The sequence below is a fragment of the Sus scrofa genome, chromosome 13 (genome assembly GCF_054392235.1).
Source record: "Sus scrofa isolate SSC_HxYL_T2T_F1_AM1 chromosome 13, Sscrofa_HxYL_maternal_Yorkshire_Landrace_v2.0, whole genome shotgun sequence".
Lineage (NCBI taxonomy): Eukaryota > Metazoa > Chordata > Mammalia > Artiodactyla > Suidae > Sus > Sus scrofa.
This window is the reverse complement of record NC_139395.1, coordinates 103,524,136-103,540,117: the sequence shown is the minus strand read 5'-3', so window position 1 is coordinate 103,540,117 and position 15,982 is coordinate 103,524,136. Positions and strand designations below refer to the sequence as shown.

The 15,982-nt window shown below is 35.1% G+C and overlaps 1 long non-coding RNA gene across 16 annotated transcripts in view; it reads left to right on the top strand.

Moving 5' to 3' along the window:
- Window positions 1-15,982, top strand: part of LOC106505379 (uncharacterized) — a 916,097-nt gene that overhangs the window by 367,741 nt on the left and 532,374 nt on the right. For all 16 annotated transcript variants that reach the window (XR_014824119.1, XR_014824126.1, XR_014824121.1 and 13 more), the window contains one exon: window positions 10,271-10,350. This is a non-coding gene — a long non-coding RNA (uncharacterized LOC106505379). The remainder of the gene's footprint in view (window positions 1-10,270; window positions 10,351-15,982) is intronic.

Here is a 15,982-nt window from a genome sequence, read left to right as displayed (position 1 = left end):
TGCGGGTGCATGTGTCTTTTTCAAGGGAAGTTTTGTCCGGATATATGCCCAAGAGTGGGATTGCTGGGTCATGTGATAGTTCTATATATAGTTTTCTGAGGTACCTCCATACTGTTCTCCATAGTGGGTTATACCAGCTTATATTCCCACCAACAGTGCAGGAGGGTTCCCTTTCTCCACACCCCCTCCAGCATTTGTTATTTGTGGACTTATTAATGATGGCCATTCTGACTGGTGTGAGGTGGTATCTTGTGGTAGTTCTGATCTGCATTTCTCTAATAATCAGTGAAGTTGAGCATTTTTTCATGTGTTTGTTGGCCATCTGTATGTCTTCCTTGGAGAAATGTCTTAATTTCATTAAGTCCTACTCCAGCAATTCCATGATTTGGAAGTTAAAGGCAGTGAAGATAGTACTGTCTCACAATGAGCAAAATTGTTATTAAAAATGCACAAGTATAAGTGAGAATGTGGTAGATTCTTATTTGTTGAAGAGAGTAAATTTTCAAGCTCTCTTCTCTGGAATCCTCTGTCACTTTATAAATCCTTAAATTGAATCCAAATCTGTAAAGTGCCAAATGTGTGGCCTTTCCCCTAAACCACAAAATGATATCCTTCACTGCAATTAAATTTAGTTTTTCAAAGATGTGAAATAACATAAAATTTGAAAGTGGTTTGTAAAATAAATATATGTAATCTTAATGAAAATTAGAAAATAGGTATGTTCTTACTTGCCTTCAGAACATATGTATTGAATGATAGGGTCATCTTTGTGCAGGTATTTGGCCAAGTGTCTCAGCCTAAAATATATCTAAAATATATATTATGATTCCTTAACAGTAAATTATGCCAGGCCACACCAAGAAGGGATGTAAGATAATATACGTGTCAATTATGAAAATACGGAAATTATAGCATCTTCTGTACCCCTGTTATTTCATTATGAAAGATTGTTCTGTTGAGACGCAAGGGGAGTAACAAAACTAAATGTTTTCCTTTTTGTTTTCTATGGAAACTTAACCTTTTGTTTTCTATGTGTACACAGAGGAATAAATGTCACGTTGCCAGAATTATTCCAAAGATTTATATTTATACTTCATTCTTCAAATAAAGACATCTCCCTGTAGACCAGTTTGTATGAATTTTTCTGGAGAGTATAAGAAAAAGAAAACTAAAACTAAGGTCAAAATTACCTTTGTGAAAAATTTATGTAATAAAAATGCTCTTTGTGTATCCTATAGAAATATAAAGAGGGCTTTTTCATAAGTGAATAAAATGATTTTGGATTTCATATAGAATATTGAAGTTATCAATAACCAAGAAGGCTTGTAAAAAAGATGAGGTGACTTCCTTTATAGATCCACAGCATATTATTAAGTCATTATAATAAAATCATTGTTAGTCCATAGGATGCAGCAAATTTAGTGGAATGAAGTAGAGAATTTGGAAATAGATACAGGCATAAACAAGAATTCAGATATTACAGAGGTGGACTTTCCACTGAGTGGGATGACACAGGCACAAATGATTTGGCAAAAATGGCTTCCATATGAAAAGGAATGTATAAATTTGTTCCCACTTCATATCATTGCTAAAAGCACATTCCAGGTAGATTGATATCTAAATATAAAAACTTAAACAATAAATATCTTAGAAAAAATTTTAGAGGCTATGTATACAATCATGAATTTAGAGGGATCTTAACCAAGACTAGAGCTATGCAAAAGATATAGAAATGGTTAACAATATTAAAAAACAACTCTTAAAATATGAAACATTAGGAAAATCAATAGATAAATGATAGACTTGGGGTAAATAATTTCCAAGACAGATGACAGTCAAAGAATTAAAATATATACAGCCTGACTCTAAGAATTCTCTTAAAAATGATGCAAACCAATAGGAATATTATCTAAGGATATCAAGCGGCAATTCAGAGAAGAGCAAATCTAAATGGCCAACAAACAAGAAAAGATGGTTAGCTTCACAACTAGTTTAGGAAATGCAAATTAAATTAGTAATGAAATATTTTGACTGCTTATGAGACTGGAAAACATTTTAAGGCCATAATACCTGTTGCCCACAGTAATGCTGAAAAATGCCAAAAAGCAATTTGGCAACATATACAAAAATGAGAAATATACATTAGATCTTTGATTAAATAGTCTTGATTCTGGGACTCTATCCTCAATAGCAACAGAAAAACTATAAGAATATAGTATATGCTCAAAGATGGATACTTCAGCATTGTTAATAGTGGGAAAATCTGGAAAATGAAGTTAATTTCCAAAAAAAAATTCTGTATAAAAATGAGGACAAATATGTATAAATATATATCTAAATCTGTGTATAAAGATTTGTGTGTGTTCGAAAGTATCCAAATTTGTGTGTATGTGTATAATGTATATAATATATATATACACACACACACATATGTCTTTATATAAACAGGAAAAATTCAGTTCTATAGAAATTTGTTTAGCTACTCTTTATCACAGTGATATATGAACCATGTTGAGTCCAATCTCTGCCCGCCCATCCTTCTGGAATTAGAGTGGTTATTTACTTTAGTTCTCACACATTTTAAAGAAATTTGGCCTTGTTGAATAAATAGAATAAAATGGTGCACAGACTTCTCTAGTGAGCATTGAAAACATGTTGTGCCAGTTATCTGGCAGCAGCATGTTTAATGGAGTATCCACCTATTATTACCATCATAGTAAATCAAGTATAATTAAGTAAAGGAAGAAAAAAAATCAATAAGAAGGGAGGTAGCAGTGTGGTGTAGCATCCAAGAGCTCCCATTCCTCTGTACTTCTGTTATTTCACCTGTGAAATGGTGCCCATGTAATGGGTTGTTTGTAAACATTACATGAAGTAATAGTATAAAATGCTTAGGTAATGCTTGGCAAAGAATAACATTCAATAATTATTATTGTTAGAGGTAGATACAATATAGCAATTAATATTTGACAAATGTAACCTCACAGAAAGATGGGAGTCAGAAAATCCACTAAAAAAATCAAACATGAAAATTAAATAAGCACAGAAATCTTGGACTTATTTTGTGTGGTTGCAAAGAGTGTGCAAAAAACTTTAGACTCTGACAGTATATTACTTGGTATGCATTACTGAGTATATTACTGGGTGTGCATTATGACAACCCTAGTGTGATTAAAAATTTTTATTTATATTTGGTATACAAGAAAATTGAAATGTATATGATACAATTCAAAACATTTCCATATAAAACATTTACAATTAAAAACAAGTGTTTGTGCTTAATTCCCTGTTATCAAAATCCAAGTCATCTATTGAGGGTAGAAGAAAGCTCAGTTGTGCACAGTCCTTGGCAAATGTTATATCTTGTACAGTCCTTTCATAGGATATTTCTTCAAATATATGAACTGTAAAAAATTTGACTATAATATGTTAAAATAAAATGTATATTGTAGCTTCATTAGTACTGATGTTAGTTTAGTTTTGGCTTAGACATTATCATATTTAATCATCATAAAACCTAGTGAAATAGGCATTATTATGTTCAATTTAAAGATGAGAAAAGTAGACTCTCAGAGATCAAATGTTTTGGTTTACTATTGTTATAATAAATAACAGTAGTAAATTACCACAATTTGAGTGACATTTTTGTAGGTTGGAAGTCTTGCTGGGCTCAACTCAGAGTGTCAGTAGGGCCATATGCCTTCTGGAAGCTCTGGGAATTAATCTGTTTCCCTTGCCTTTCTCACCTTCTAGAGGCCACTTGCATTTGCTTGCTTATGACCTCTTTCTCTAGCTTCAAAGCAGCCATGCAGCACCTTCAAATCTCTCTCTCTGACTTTGACACTCCTGCCTCTCTTTAATAAGATCCTTGCGATTACATTGGACTCACCCAGGTAACGCAGGATGATATTTTCATCTCGAGATCCTTAATCACATCAGTAAAGTTCCCTTTGCCACTTAAGGTAATGTATTCACAGGTTTTGAACATTAGAAAGAGGAAATCTTTGGGTAAGAACATTTTTTCTGCCTAACATAAAGTCAAATAGCAAATAAGTATTGGAGTTTTTTCCTCAAAATCTAGTAATGTGTTTTTTGGGTGATAAAAATATTCTAAAATTAAAGTATTATATCTACAATTGATTATACATAACCTTGTGAATATATTAAAAAAGCACTTTAAATAGGTAAATGTTATGATATATGGACTAATACCTCAATAAAGTTTTGTTTAAAAATCTAGTAGTGTGACGGCGGAATAAAAATAAGTAATTTTTAGGCATCTCATGTGAAAAGCAGAGCGTTAATCATCAAGTATTGCTGAACCCTTAGTTTTTGTCTGGACAGTGCAATAACATCCCCCTGGAAGATCTTCCTTTACAACCATGTCAGGTCAGCTCCTCTTCCCTACCCACAGATTGAACACTGCAACTGAACCATCACGTAGCCTGACCCATAGTGCTCCATCTACAGATGAGAATGTGCTCCAAGGATTTTTTTCTGATTGGAACAAAAAGTAATGTTACTGAACCAAACTTGGAGCCATTCACCCTAGCACAGTAAACCCAATCTATTGATATCGAGTTGTGGTGAAGGAAAGTGCAGTATTTATTACAGGGTGCCAAGCAGGAGTATGGGCAGCTAATGCTCAAAGGGCCCAAGCTCCCAAATGGCTTTCAGGGAAAGGTTTTAAAGACAGGATGAGTAAGAAGTTTGCAGGGGACCTGATCAGCTTGTGGACATTCTTCTGACTGATCGTTGGTGAGGTAGTCAGGAGTCATCATCAACCCTCTGGTTCCAACTGGTCTGGGGTCTGCTTGCCTGTGGTCAGCATGTGATTAATTTCTACCTAGTGAGGGTTTCAGTATCTGCAAAATAGCACAAAGATATGGCTCAGAATATTATCTGTAGTTCTGCAGTTGGGCTAAAGGTCCTTGACTTTTTTCTTTTTTTTTTTTTTCTTTTCAATTGTACCCATGGCATATGAAAATTCCCAAGCCAGGGATCAAATTGGAGCTGCAGCTGCAACCTACTGCATCACAGCTGTAGCAGTGCCAGATGTTTAACCCACTGTACCACAAGGGGAGCTCCTGTCCTTGATTTTGTTTAATGACTAAACTATTATTTTGTCTTGCTTGACAGTTTTCCTTTGTTTCTGGATTTTCTCCCTTCTCTGATTAAATTTGCTCTTTGGAACTTGGGGAAGGCCTAGGATGTTTTTCTACAGACAAGAGGCAGGCTGAGGACACAGAGGTGGGGAATCCGTATAGGGCAGCCCCAGAGGTCTCTGCTCAGTTTCAATCCTCCATTTTCTTTGATACTCCTCAGTCTTTAGGAGGAACAGGTACAACAAGAAAAGGAATAAAGTTTTGGAGAGACTTTATAATTTATAATTATAAATTCAGCAGAGGAACTCTGTTTTAGGAGAATTCCATTTCATTAAGATCTCATTTGTCCCTGATAAATTGCTGAAATAAATAAATAAAGTAAACCTGCAACTCTCAATGGCTATTTTCTCTTCCCATGGTTCCCTTACCCTCCCAAATATTTGTAGTAGGAAAGAATTAGAGCCACTTAAAAAGGAAACAACAGTTAAAAGGGATGGAACTTTATGTTTTCCAAATTCCAAGTTCCAGTGTCCATTGGGTCAGGTCCCACTTATCTCTCCTGTTGTTCTAATATTATTTATTTATTTATTTATTTATTTATTTTGTCTTTTGTTGTTGTTGTTGTTGTTGCTATCTCTTGGGCCGCTCCTGCGGCATATGGAGGTTCCCAGGCTAGGGGTTGAATCGGAGCTGTAGCCACCGGCCTACGCCAGAGCCACAGCAACGCGGGATCCGAGCCGCGTCTGCAACCTACACCACAGCTCACGGCAACGCCAGATCATTAACCCATTGAGCAAGGGCAGGGACCGAACCCGCGACCTCATGGTTCCTAGTCGGATTCGTTAACCACTGCGCCACGACGGGAACTCCTGTTCTAATATTATTTAAACTGATTAGAATTGGGTTTGATACTTGGAACAATGGTTCTGTCCTCATTACCTTAGAGATTACTTGTGACAAAAAAAAAATATATATATAAAGGTTTGAAAAGTTAAGTAGAAAACTAAACCTTAAAATGAAACATGACATCAAGTATGTGATGAAAGTAAACATGAAAACAAGAGAATATGTGATTAATTTCCAAATGAGCAATAAATACAACCAGTTTTATTGGTTAAGATAAATATACAACACTACGGTTTGGGTGATCTGCAAAGAGTCCCTAGAGGAAAAGGATCAAGACAGGAATTAGCCCTTGAAAAGTCAATATGCTGAGTATTTCTTTTAGGGTCATCCAAGCCACCTTATTTAAATGAATTTCCTTTGGAGAGAGATCTAAGAAGAATCCCCCAGAGGAAGATAGGACATGTCCTGAACAGGAAAGGGGAAGAGAGGCAACTCATCTATGATTATAACAAGATTTTGTTCAAATGTTAATATCCATGGGCATATATTTTTATAGGGATAATTTCCTGTTTATCTTTTTACCCCTAAGTCATGTACTGAAAATGATACATTCAGGCTTTAACAAAATCAGTGATACTTTTAAGATGATGGAAGGTTAATGAAATGTTATTAGAATCAAATGAGGCTGGATTCTGGTCAGTTTTGCAGAGTATCTTAGTTTTTTGTTTTGTTTTGTTTTGTTTTTTTGTTTTGTTTTTTTATAATCAGTCCACATTCCTCTAACTGGTAAAAACATATGCAACTTTCAGTCCACTTGTGTGGCTTTGATATTTCATTTTGTTTCCTTACCCTGGTCTTGACTCATGAAACTCGATTGGATAACATGGAAAGAATTGACAAAATGACCTTAAAAGCTACTAAGTCTTCCATAATTAATTTCTTCTGAATCCCTCCCACACTTTTTTTTTTCACACATATCCCTGGGATAATAATTTTTATAAATTGTGAAATCCCATGAGTAAGACCATAATCTTGCTCACTTCAACAGTGAATTGAAGTAATCCTTAAGAGCCTTTCATCCAGATACTTTTGCAAAAAAGAAAGAGAAAAAAAAATTGTTTCTCACACTGGGAATTATCTTCATCTGGATTTCCCAAAGGAACTGCCACCAATATCTTGAAAAATATGTTTCCTTTGTTTCCTTCTGACTAACATGTAGCTCTGAGAAATACAGTAACATTGTAGATTAGAACAGAAAGAAATATCTCTGATGTTGTTTAATCCAATATGCCTCTTTAAAAGTGCCAAATACTGAAATCAAGAGAATCTGTGAGTTGGCCAAGGCTGGGACTGAGCTGCACCTAGAAAAAGACCTTGTAATTCCCAGGGAAAGGGTTTTTAGATGATACTGTATTCCTTTCCCTGAAAGTTATCATCAAAATATTGTTTAATTCAAAGTATTTCAGAGGAATTTTTTTTCATGTTTGTTTTGTTTCAGCCAGTACATAATCCATAATTGGTCAGAAGTTGAAAGCATCTTATATTTTTGTTTTTTTGCTTTTGTATCTTCTAAAATGTTCATATGCAATAAGAAGAATGTTAACATTTCATCATATAAGATTTGCAAAAGTCTTGGATGAAAAACTTGAAAAACTATAGTAACATTCAGGGGATTTCTTAAAGACTTGGAATCTCGAAGCCACCACACAAAACATAAACATTGTTGACAATATAAAGAATGTGTGTGTAAAGGTTAACTGATAAATTTGGAAAATACATACTTTATATCAAAGTTGATATTATTAAAAGGAGTTATTGTATCAGGCAGAACCAGATATGGATTACATTTGTTTCAGTCTTCCTTTCAGCTGGGAGAGTACCGTAATCTCCATGCTGGTCTAAGAAAGTCACTGGCAGCGTCTTAGTCCATTTACCTCATGATGATATACAAATATAATTTTCTGAATGTCGTGAAGTCTAAAATGCTGGAAAGACCTAATCTGTAATATACAGAGAGGTCTTGTGCATCATGAAAAAGTCAAACAGCCCAATAGAAAAATGAGTGTAAAAGACAATTCACAAAAATTGCATATCCAAATCACCAATGTAAAAAGACTTCATATTTCTGTAGTAACTATGGAGATGCAAATTGAAGTAAAAGCTAGATATCTGTTTATATCCATAAGTGTGGGAGACCAGCTCCAGCAGCCAGGGGGTGCACACCCTGTTGGGGATGGATGGTGTCGACAGATGCACATGGAGACAGCCTCTTTGTCCCTTCTTTCAGGGCTGAACTGCTCGAATTTTATTGGCATAGGTGATTATTTATACAGTTTAGTTGTAGAGTACATCATAGTTTCAAGATTTTACGGTACAATAGATATACAATATGTTCTAAAATTTTTTTAACAAGCCAAAATTAATGGACACAACACATCATGTGTAAATGGATACAAAACATCCTGTGGAAAAAACGTCATGTGAAAATAAGGAGATTCGGTACAAAGCATCTTGTGGTTGCTACCTATTATTATGTTAAGTTAATCATTAATAGCCAGAAAGGTCGCAGACATAAGAATCTGACATTAACAAAGTTCATTTTTAGATTAAAACCTAGGGTAAAAACTTCAAAGTATTATGTCAAGGGGACAGAATAAGAAATTGTTTTTATTTCTAAATCAACCAATTTATTAAAACAAAAGCTTCCCCGGAAATTAAAAACAAGATTTATTATTATTATGTTTTTTACCATGAATAATGCATACCTAACCTATTTTTGACCTATTGTGTACTCCAAAATACCTAACTCTATGACCTATTGTTACTTATAACAAACTAATGAATAAATATAATTTCTTATTTTAACTAAATTAGATTTGAATGGGAGGAATTCTACCAGGGTGAAACTCTTATTGTTTTATTATTGTTCCAATTTATTGAGTCACAAATCAATATAGGAAAATAAAAATAAACAAATAACAGGAGAGACTGAATTATCCAAGAAATAGTTTCCATTCTTGCGCTGCTAAACAGCCCCTTCATTTTGTTGTTGTTAGGTCAGCAGGTGAGCCTTATTGTCTTCTTGGGCCTGTCCTCGGAATTGCTCTATACAGGCAGGTATTTCCTTGTTCAGGAACCTGCCCTCAGAATTGCACCGTTCAGATAGGCCTTTATCCCGATCAGGAGCTAGCCCTCGGAATTGTACGGTTCAGGCAAGCTCCCTTCCTCGGTTCCTTGTGTCTTCTCGGCTCCCTGCACATAAGACTGGCAAAAATTAAAAAGTAGAGTGAAGGAGTTCCCGTCATGGCACAGGGGAAATGAATCTGACTAGGAACCATGAGGTTGCCCTAAATAATAGAATGAGGTCTCCCGTTGGTAAGGAGGCAAATTATTGCTGCTGATGAGGTAATTTTCAGCACTTTTGGAAAAATGATCTGACAATGTCTCTTAAGCTTTACAATAAACATTTATTTTGAAACAACAATTCTACAACATTCCATAACATAAAACCTGCATTGATTTCTACATTCACACACACAGACACACACACAGACACAGACAGACACACACACACGCACACATTCAAGAATACTTACTGTACCATTATATATTAGTTTTCATATTGAAAATCAGGAACCAGTATGAACAGATCAACAAGTGTTATTAATAGAGAAATTCTGGAGTTCCCGTCGTGGCGCAGTGGTTAACGAATCCGACTAGGAACCATGAGGTTGCTGGTTCGATCCCTGCCCTTGCTTAGTGGGTTAAGGATCCAGTGGTGCTATGAGCTGTGGTGTAGGTCAAAGACGCGGCTCGGATCCTGCATTGCTGTGGCTCTGGAGTAGGCTGGTGGCTACAGCTGCCATTGGACCCCTAGCCTGGAAACCTCCATATGCCACAGGAGTGGCCCTAGAATAGGCAAAAAGACAAAAAAAATAAAAATAAATAGAGAAATTCTTTGTTCAGGGCAAAATTACCCTGAAATATGACAAACTTTTTTTTTTCAGAGTTATATATCTAAGAAAAGGCTTTTTAAATTTGGTTAATTTTTTAACAAATTAAGTTCTTTTTTATTGTTGTACCAAAGCAAAGACTCATTTCAAAATGAGAAATGAGGGTTTTTATAAAATGCCAAAAATCTGCAAACATTGATTTTTTGTGTCTAATATTATTAGCTTTCTTGTATTTATAGAAATAACTTTCAGAAGTAATATTTAATTTTGAGTCGTAACATTTTCATCTACAGGATTATGTTTTGGGAGATAGCATAACTTGCCTTCTTTTTTGTGTAAAGAAAATATGTTTTTATCTTTGTCCAGATTACCTGCACCTGTCTGGCAGGAGTTGGAGTCCTAAAGGGGATGCAGCTGCTGTGGGAGGTACCAGTCAAGACAGAGAGGTAGGGGTTTCCTTTTATGTCTCTTTCCAACTTTAAAATCTTGAATATGCTAACCCCAGGCAGAAATGCAGTAGTAATTCCTCCTGCAATATAAAGCAGACTAGGGTAAGGGCTAGCAATGGCTCTGAAAACAAATTGGCCTAGGACTGGTACAACTTTTCTTTGGGTGAGATGACAAATTTGAGTTTTCATATTTTTTCTCATCTCCAAAATTTTTTCAGATTTATCTCCAGAACTAGGTTTGTTATTTTATTAGTCCTGTTTTATTTATAGAATTTTTTGGAAATTTTGTTTTATAATTTATCCAAGAGAAATCTTAACCTCATGTAAAGTTTCATTAATTTTATTATTTACCAGCATTTTTTATACCACTTATTTGTCATTCTCAAGCACTTTTATTACACTTAAAAAAAAATTTTCTCACAGATGATCCCTCAGGCAGTTGGCACATTCTTAAGACATTGCTCTTTTCAGAGTTGCCGCTGTGGCGCAGTGGAAAAGAATCCAATTAGTATCCATGAGGATGTGGTATAAAAAATGAGAAGTTTTTCAATTCTGTCTTCAGTTTAAGGATTTTTTTTCTTCTTTAATTATTGCTTCTCCTTGATCTTGATTCCTTTTATACCTATATTAAATATCTGATTCACTGGCATGTTTTAAATCATAGATGAATTAACAATGACCTTAATCTGGACTTATATGAAGTATTTTTACAGAAAGTCCCTCAAATTTTTGTCATGTGTATGACTCCATTTATGTAGACTGTTTCTAGATATTTTTGTGGCTATTATTTCAATGGGAACTTGGAAGAGAAGGGAGTTAAATATCTTTCCTCAAATATCCATGCCAAACAAAAGTGTGTCTTACTAAAATTCAAACATTAATTGTACCAATTTCTCCAAATACAATGAGAGCACATGGCTGTTTGAGCCAGTGTAGAACTTAGAAGCCTCTAAGGGGCTTCCAAGGGGCTTCCAAGTGGTGGAAATGGGGGGAAAATACCCTCCCTCCTTCAGAAATTCAAGGATCTGAGGAATCCAGTTAATCTCCAGGGATCTTTGGTGTCAGTGGTCTTGTGGTCTGTATTATTGTTGTGAACCATCCCAGTCCGCCTACTCATCCTGATTGTCTGACTGGTGTGCTGTGATGTGAAGTTGAGAAAGAACATTGCACAGTGAAATAGCTTTTGAGATGGACAGATTCTTGGCTCTTTAGGCAAGAACTCTGATTCCCACTTTCCTTCTTTGTAAAAGGATAATAATCCTTTTATGTACATATTAATTTATTTAATACATTTTTGTCTGTGGTTACAGTGTGCTGTAGACCATATATTAAGATTCTGCGAAGATGAATAATATCCAGTGTGCCCCCAAGGATTATATAGCTAACTGTACTGTGAGCATTATATGAGAAGAATGCATTCATTTGTTTAACAATATTTGTAGAAAGCATAGTTGTTATTAGGAACTTTTCTATGCACTGAGCTACTGAGAGAAATAAATCAATCATATTACCCTATGGTGATTACATTTTAGTAGGGGGCAAAGATAGAGGATAAAAAATTATAATGTCAAAAGTAGTGTCAGATATTGCTGAATTCCCTGAAGACTAATAAAGCAGGATTGGGAATAGGGAAGATATGAATTTGAAGAGGAGGTAAGGGATCTACTTTAGATAATCAGTCTGGGTGGCCTTTTAGAAAAATGTCTGGGAGAAGGGGATTGCTGAAGGAAGAAATTGTTTAGAGTGTTTGAGAAACAGCAACAAGGCAAGAGTGGCCAAACTGAAAGTGGAGTAGCCAAAAGGAGAGTGGCAGAACTGAAAGTGGAGTAGGATCTCTTAGGCTTTGTTGCCATGGTAAGGAGCTGAGATTTTCATTCTAACTGTAACAATGGGAAAATATTGGAGAAACTTACTCAGGAGAGGAGATAACTGATTTGTGCTTTGCAAAGATTAGTTTGGCTATTGAGTGGGGAGGCAGAGGTAAAAGCAGGAGAGGGAGAAAGTGGTTCAGGTGTGACGGAGAGGCTAACATACGGGTACATGAGGCAAGCTGTGGCTTTGACTCAAGAGTAGTGATGAGCCATCATAAGATAACAGAGCACTTGGTAGGAACAAGTGGGTTTTTTAGTTTATTTATTTTTAGTTGTACACCAAGGTGTACTGAAACATTATTCACAGTAGCCAAAAAGTTGAAGCAACCCAACTGCCCATGAACAGATGAATAATAAACAAAATGTGGTGTATACACACAACTGAATGTTTCTCATTTATAAAAAGAATGAAGCCCTGATATATGCCACAGCACAGGTAAACCTTAAAAAACATTACACTGTGTGCAATAAGCCATACATAGAAGGACAAATAGTATATGATTCCACTTATGTGAAATTTCTAGAATAGGGAAATTCAGAGAGACAGAAAGTAGAATGGTGGTTTCCAGGGGCTGAGGAAAGCATGGATGTAAAGTTACTGCTTAACAGTCATGGAGTTTCTATTTGGGATGAAAAAGTTTTAGAAATAGATAATGGTGATGATTGCACAACATTGTGAATATAATTAATATCAGTGAATTGTATACTTAAAATGGGTAAAATAGCAAATTTTATTTTTTTAATTTTTATAACCAATAAGTTATCTTTTTTATTTTTCAACTTGAATTTTATTACATTTATAGTTGGGGACAAGTTTTCATTAAATAATTCTGTTATTATGTCTGTATTAAGCAACCATATGCTCAGTCATGAACCAGAAAGGATAAAAAGTAGAAGCAATTTTCTTCTAAACCCTGTAAGAAAAAATTTGAAGGTATTTAAAATAGCAGTGTAAAAGCTTTCATAAAGAGACCATAGAAGAACATCTATAAATTGGCAAGAAAATGAAAAACCCAAAGGAGGAATGTGTGGTTAATAAACATGAAAATATAATCAAATCTATTATTTAATCAGGGAAATTAAAATTGACAAAGATAATGTCACAGCCACCTTGGAAAAAATTTAGTACTAACAAGCATTATCAAAGATGTGAAAAAATTAGTACATTTTATACACACTGTTGGTGGAAGTCTATGTTGGCAGGAACATTGGGAAACAATATGGCATTGCATAAGAAATTTATTGCTGTTTCCCCATGACCCAAAAATTCTGCTGCTAGCTATATACCCTGGAGCAGTTGTTTTTAAAGTTGATCCCTGCACCTGCAGCATCCATATCACCTGGGAACTTGTTAGAAATGCAAAATCTTGGGCTCTGTAATGGTTCGTTTTATGTGTCAACTTGACTGGGCTAAGGAATGCCCAGGTAGCTAGTAAAACATTATTTTTGAGGTTGTTTGGATGAGATTAGCATTTAATCAGTAGAAAAAGTAAAAAAGTGGGCAGGCATCATTCAATCTGTTGAGGGCCTGAATAGAACAAAAAGGCAGAGGAAATGCAAATTCTCTCTCTTCTTGAACTGGAATGTTCATTTTCTCCAGTTCTTGACATGGGAGCTTCTGGTTCTTGGGCATTCCAACTTTAGGACTTCCCTAGAATCTTTTTTATCCCCTTCTTCCCCTTCTTAGGTCTTCTGCCTTGGCATCGATTAAACCACTAGCTTTCCTGGTTATCCAGCTTCCAGAAGATGGATCATGGGACTTCTTGGCCACCATAACTATGTGAGCCAATTCCTATGATAAATCCTTTTATATATAAATATAGATCCTTTTTCACTAGAGAACTATAATACAGACCCCATTCCAAACCTACTGAATTAGAAACACCAAAGTTGAGGCCCAAGAATCAGGTTTTGTTTTGTTTGATTTTTGTCTTTTTGTCTTTTTTTTTTTTTTCCTAGGGCTGCACCCATGGCATATGGAGGTTCCTAGGCTAGGGGCCAGTCGGAGCTGTTGCTGCCAGCCTACGTCACAGCTACAGCAACACAGGATCTGAGCTGTGTCTGCAACCTACACCACAGCTCATGGCAACACTGGATCCTTAACTCATTGAGCGAGGCCAGGGATCAAACCCACAACCTCATGATTCCTAATCGGATTCATTAAACACTGAGCTATGAATAGGAACTCCAGAATCATGTTTTAACAAGCGTTCTTGGTGACTGATATAGGTAAAATGTGAGAACATTATACTAAAGAAAGATTTGCACACTGTATAACAGTGAAACGAATAAACCGTAAGTAAACACAACATGTGTAGATCTCAGAAATGTAATACTCAAAAATAAGGCAGAAAATTGTAAGTAAAAACATAATTTCAAATATTACTAAAAACTAAAGAATTGCTTATTAAAGGAAATAAATATATGTGGTAAAGTGGTAAAATTCTATGGAAGAAATAAGGGATAATAAACTGAAAATTCAGGGAAGTAGTTATTTATGAAGGAGCTGAAAAATGGATAGGATCAGGGAGGAGCTCTCAGGAGTCTTCAAAATGTTGGTAAAATTTCATTTCTTATATAGGGGGAGATGTTGGTATACATTGTACATGGTGCTTTATACACTATGCATATTTTATTAGTACTTGTTTTTAATTGCTCAATATTTGGAACAATACTAATAGGAATAGGAATAAAGCAAATGAACAAAAAGAGAACTGTGGATCACAGTAATAGGAATAAAGCAAATGAACAAAAAGAGAACTGTGGACCACTTTCCCTGAGGTATAAATGCTGTTAGGAAGCATGTAGAAAAAGTCCAGGAGGAAAACTATAGTTGTATTCACAGTTCTCCTTTTCTCATCTTTCCTTTTCCTCCATGCATATGTTCAGTCATGAAAACTAATACTTATCTTAAGTGCAAAGCAAAACTGGCTCTTAAAAAATGGAGCAGAGAGAAAATGTACAAATAACTAAGACAAATAAGCACAGAAAAGCAGAAAGTAAATCTTAAAAAATGTTTAGCCCAAGTACCTTGATTAAATTAAAAATGATAAGCTCCAACCAGTGACTGAAAATCATATCAGTATATTCCCTGAGTTTTAATGATGCAAGGAAGAGCTGTAATCCCTGCAACAAGGGCAAGCAACAGAGGATATTTTGTGAACAACATATTCTGTACTTGGATAACACTATAGAAACACTGCCTCCTTGTCATAGACTCTGAATCACTGTTCATACAGGAAGTAGGATTAAAATGCATGCTGGCCATCACACTGCACACATAAATTCATTTCCATTCAAGATTACTAATTGTCACAATAAACTCTGCATGTAAGTAGAGGAAATTTCTTTTCCTCTGTATGGACTTTTAGGTACTTAAGGATGGCAAGTTTCAATTATAAGAGGAAGAGTTAACCATTTCTGTCTCATTTGGAAGTATGCTATTGTTTGAGTAGTTTAATTTTGTCAACTAAGCAGATGAAGACTGGTATGTGTGCACTACATGGAGACAGACAGATTCTATGTGAAATATTTCAAAGAGTACTTTCGAGGTATGGGTTATTTGTACTAACTACATTATGTGCTCTTTTGCCACAGAATAAGATTGTTATCTTCTCTACAGGTTGCCAGTTAGGGACAATAGAAACTTTACATTGCTTTGAATTATGTGTTGTAAAAATTTTTTTTTAGATAATAGGTGGCTATAACCCAAATGAATAAAAATTTTTATAAATAAGCATATAAATAATGCCGTTTCA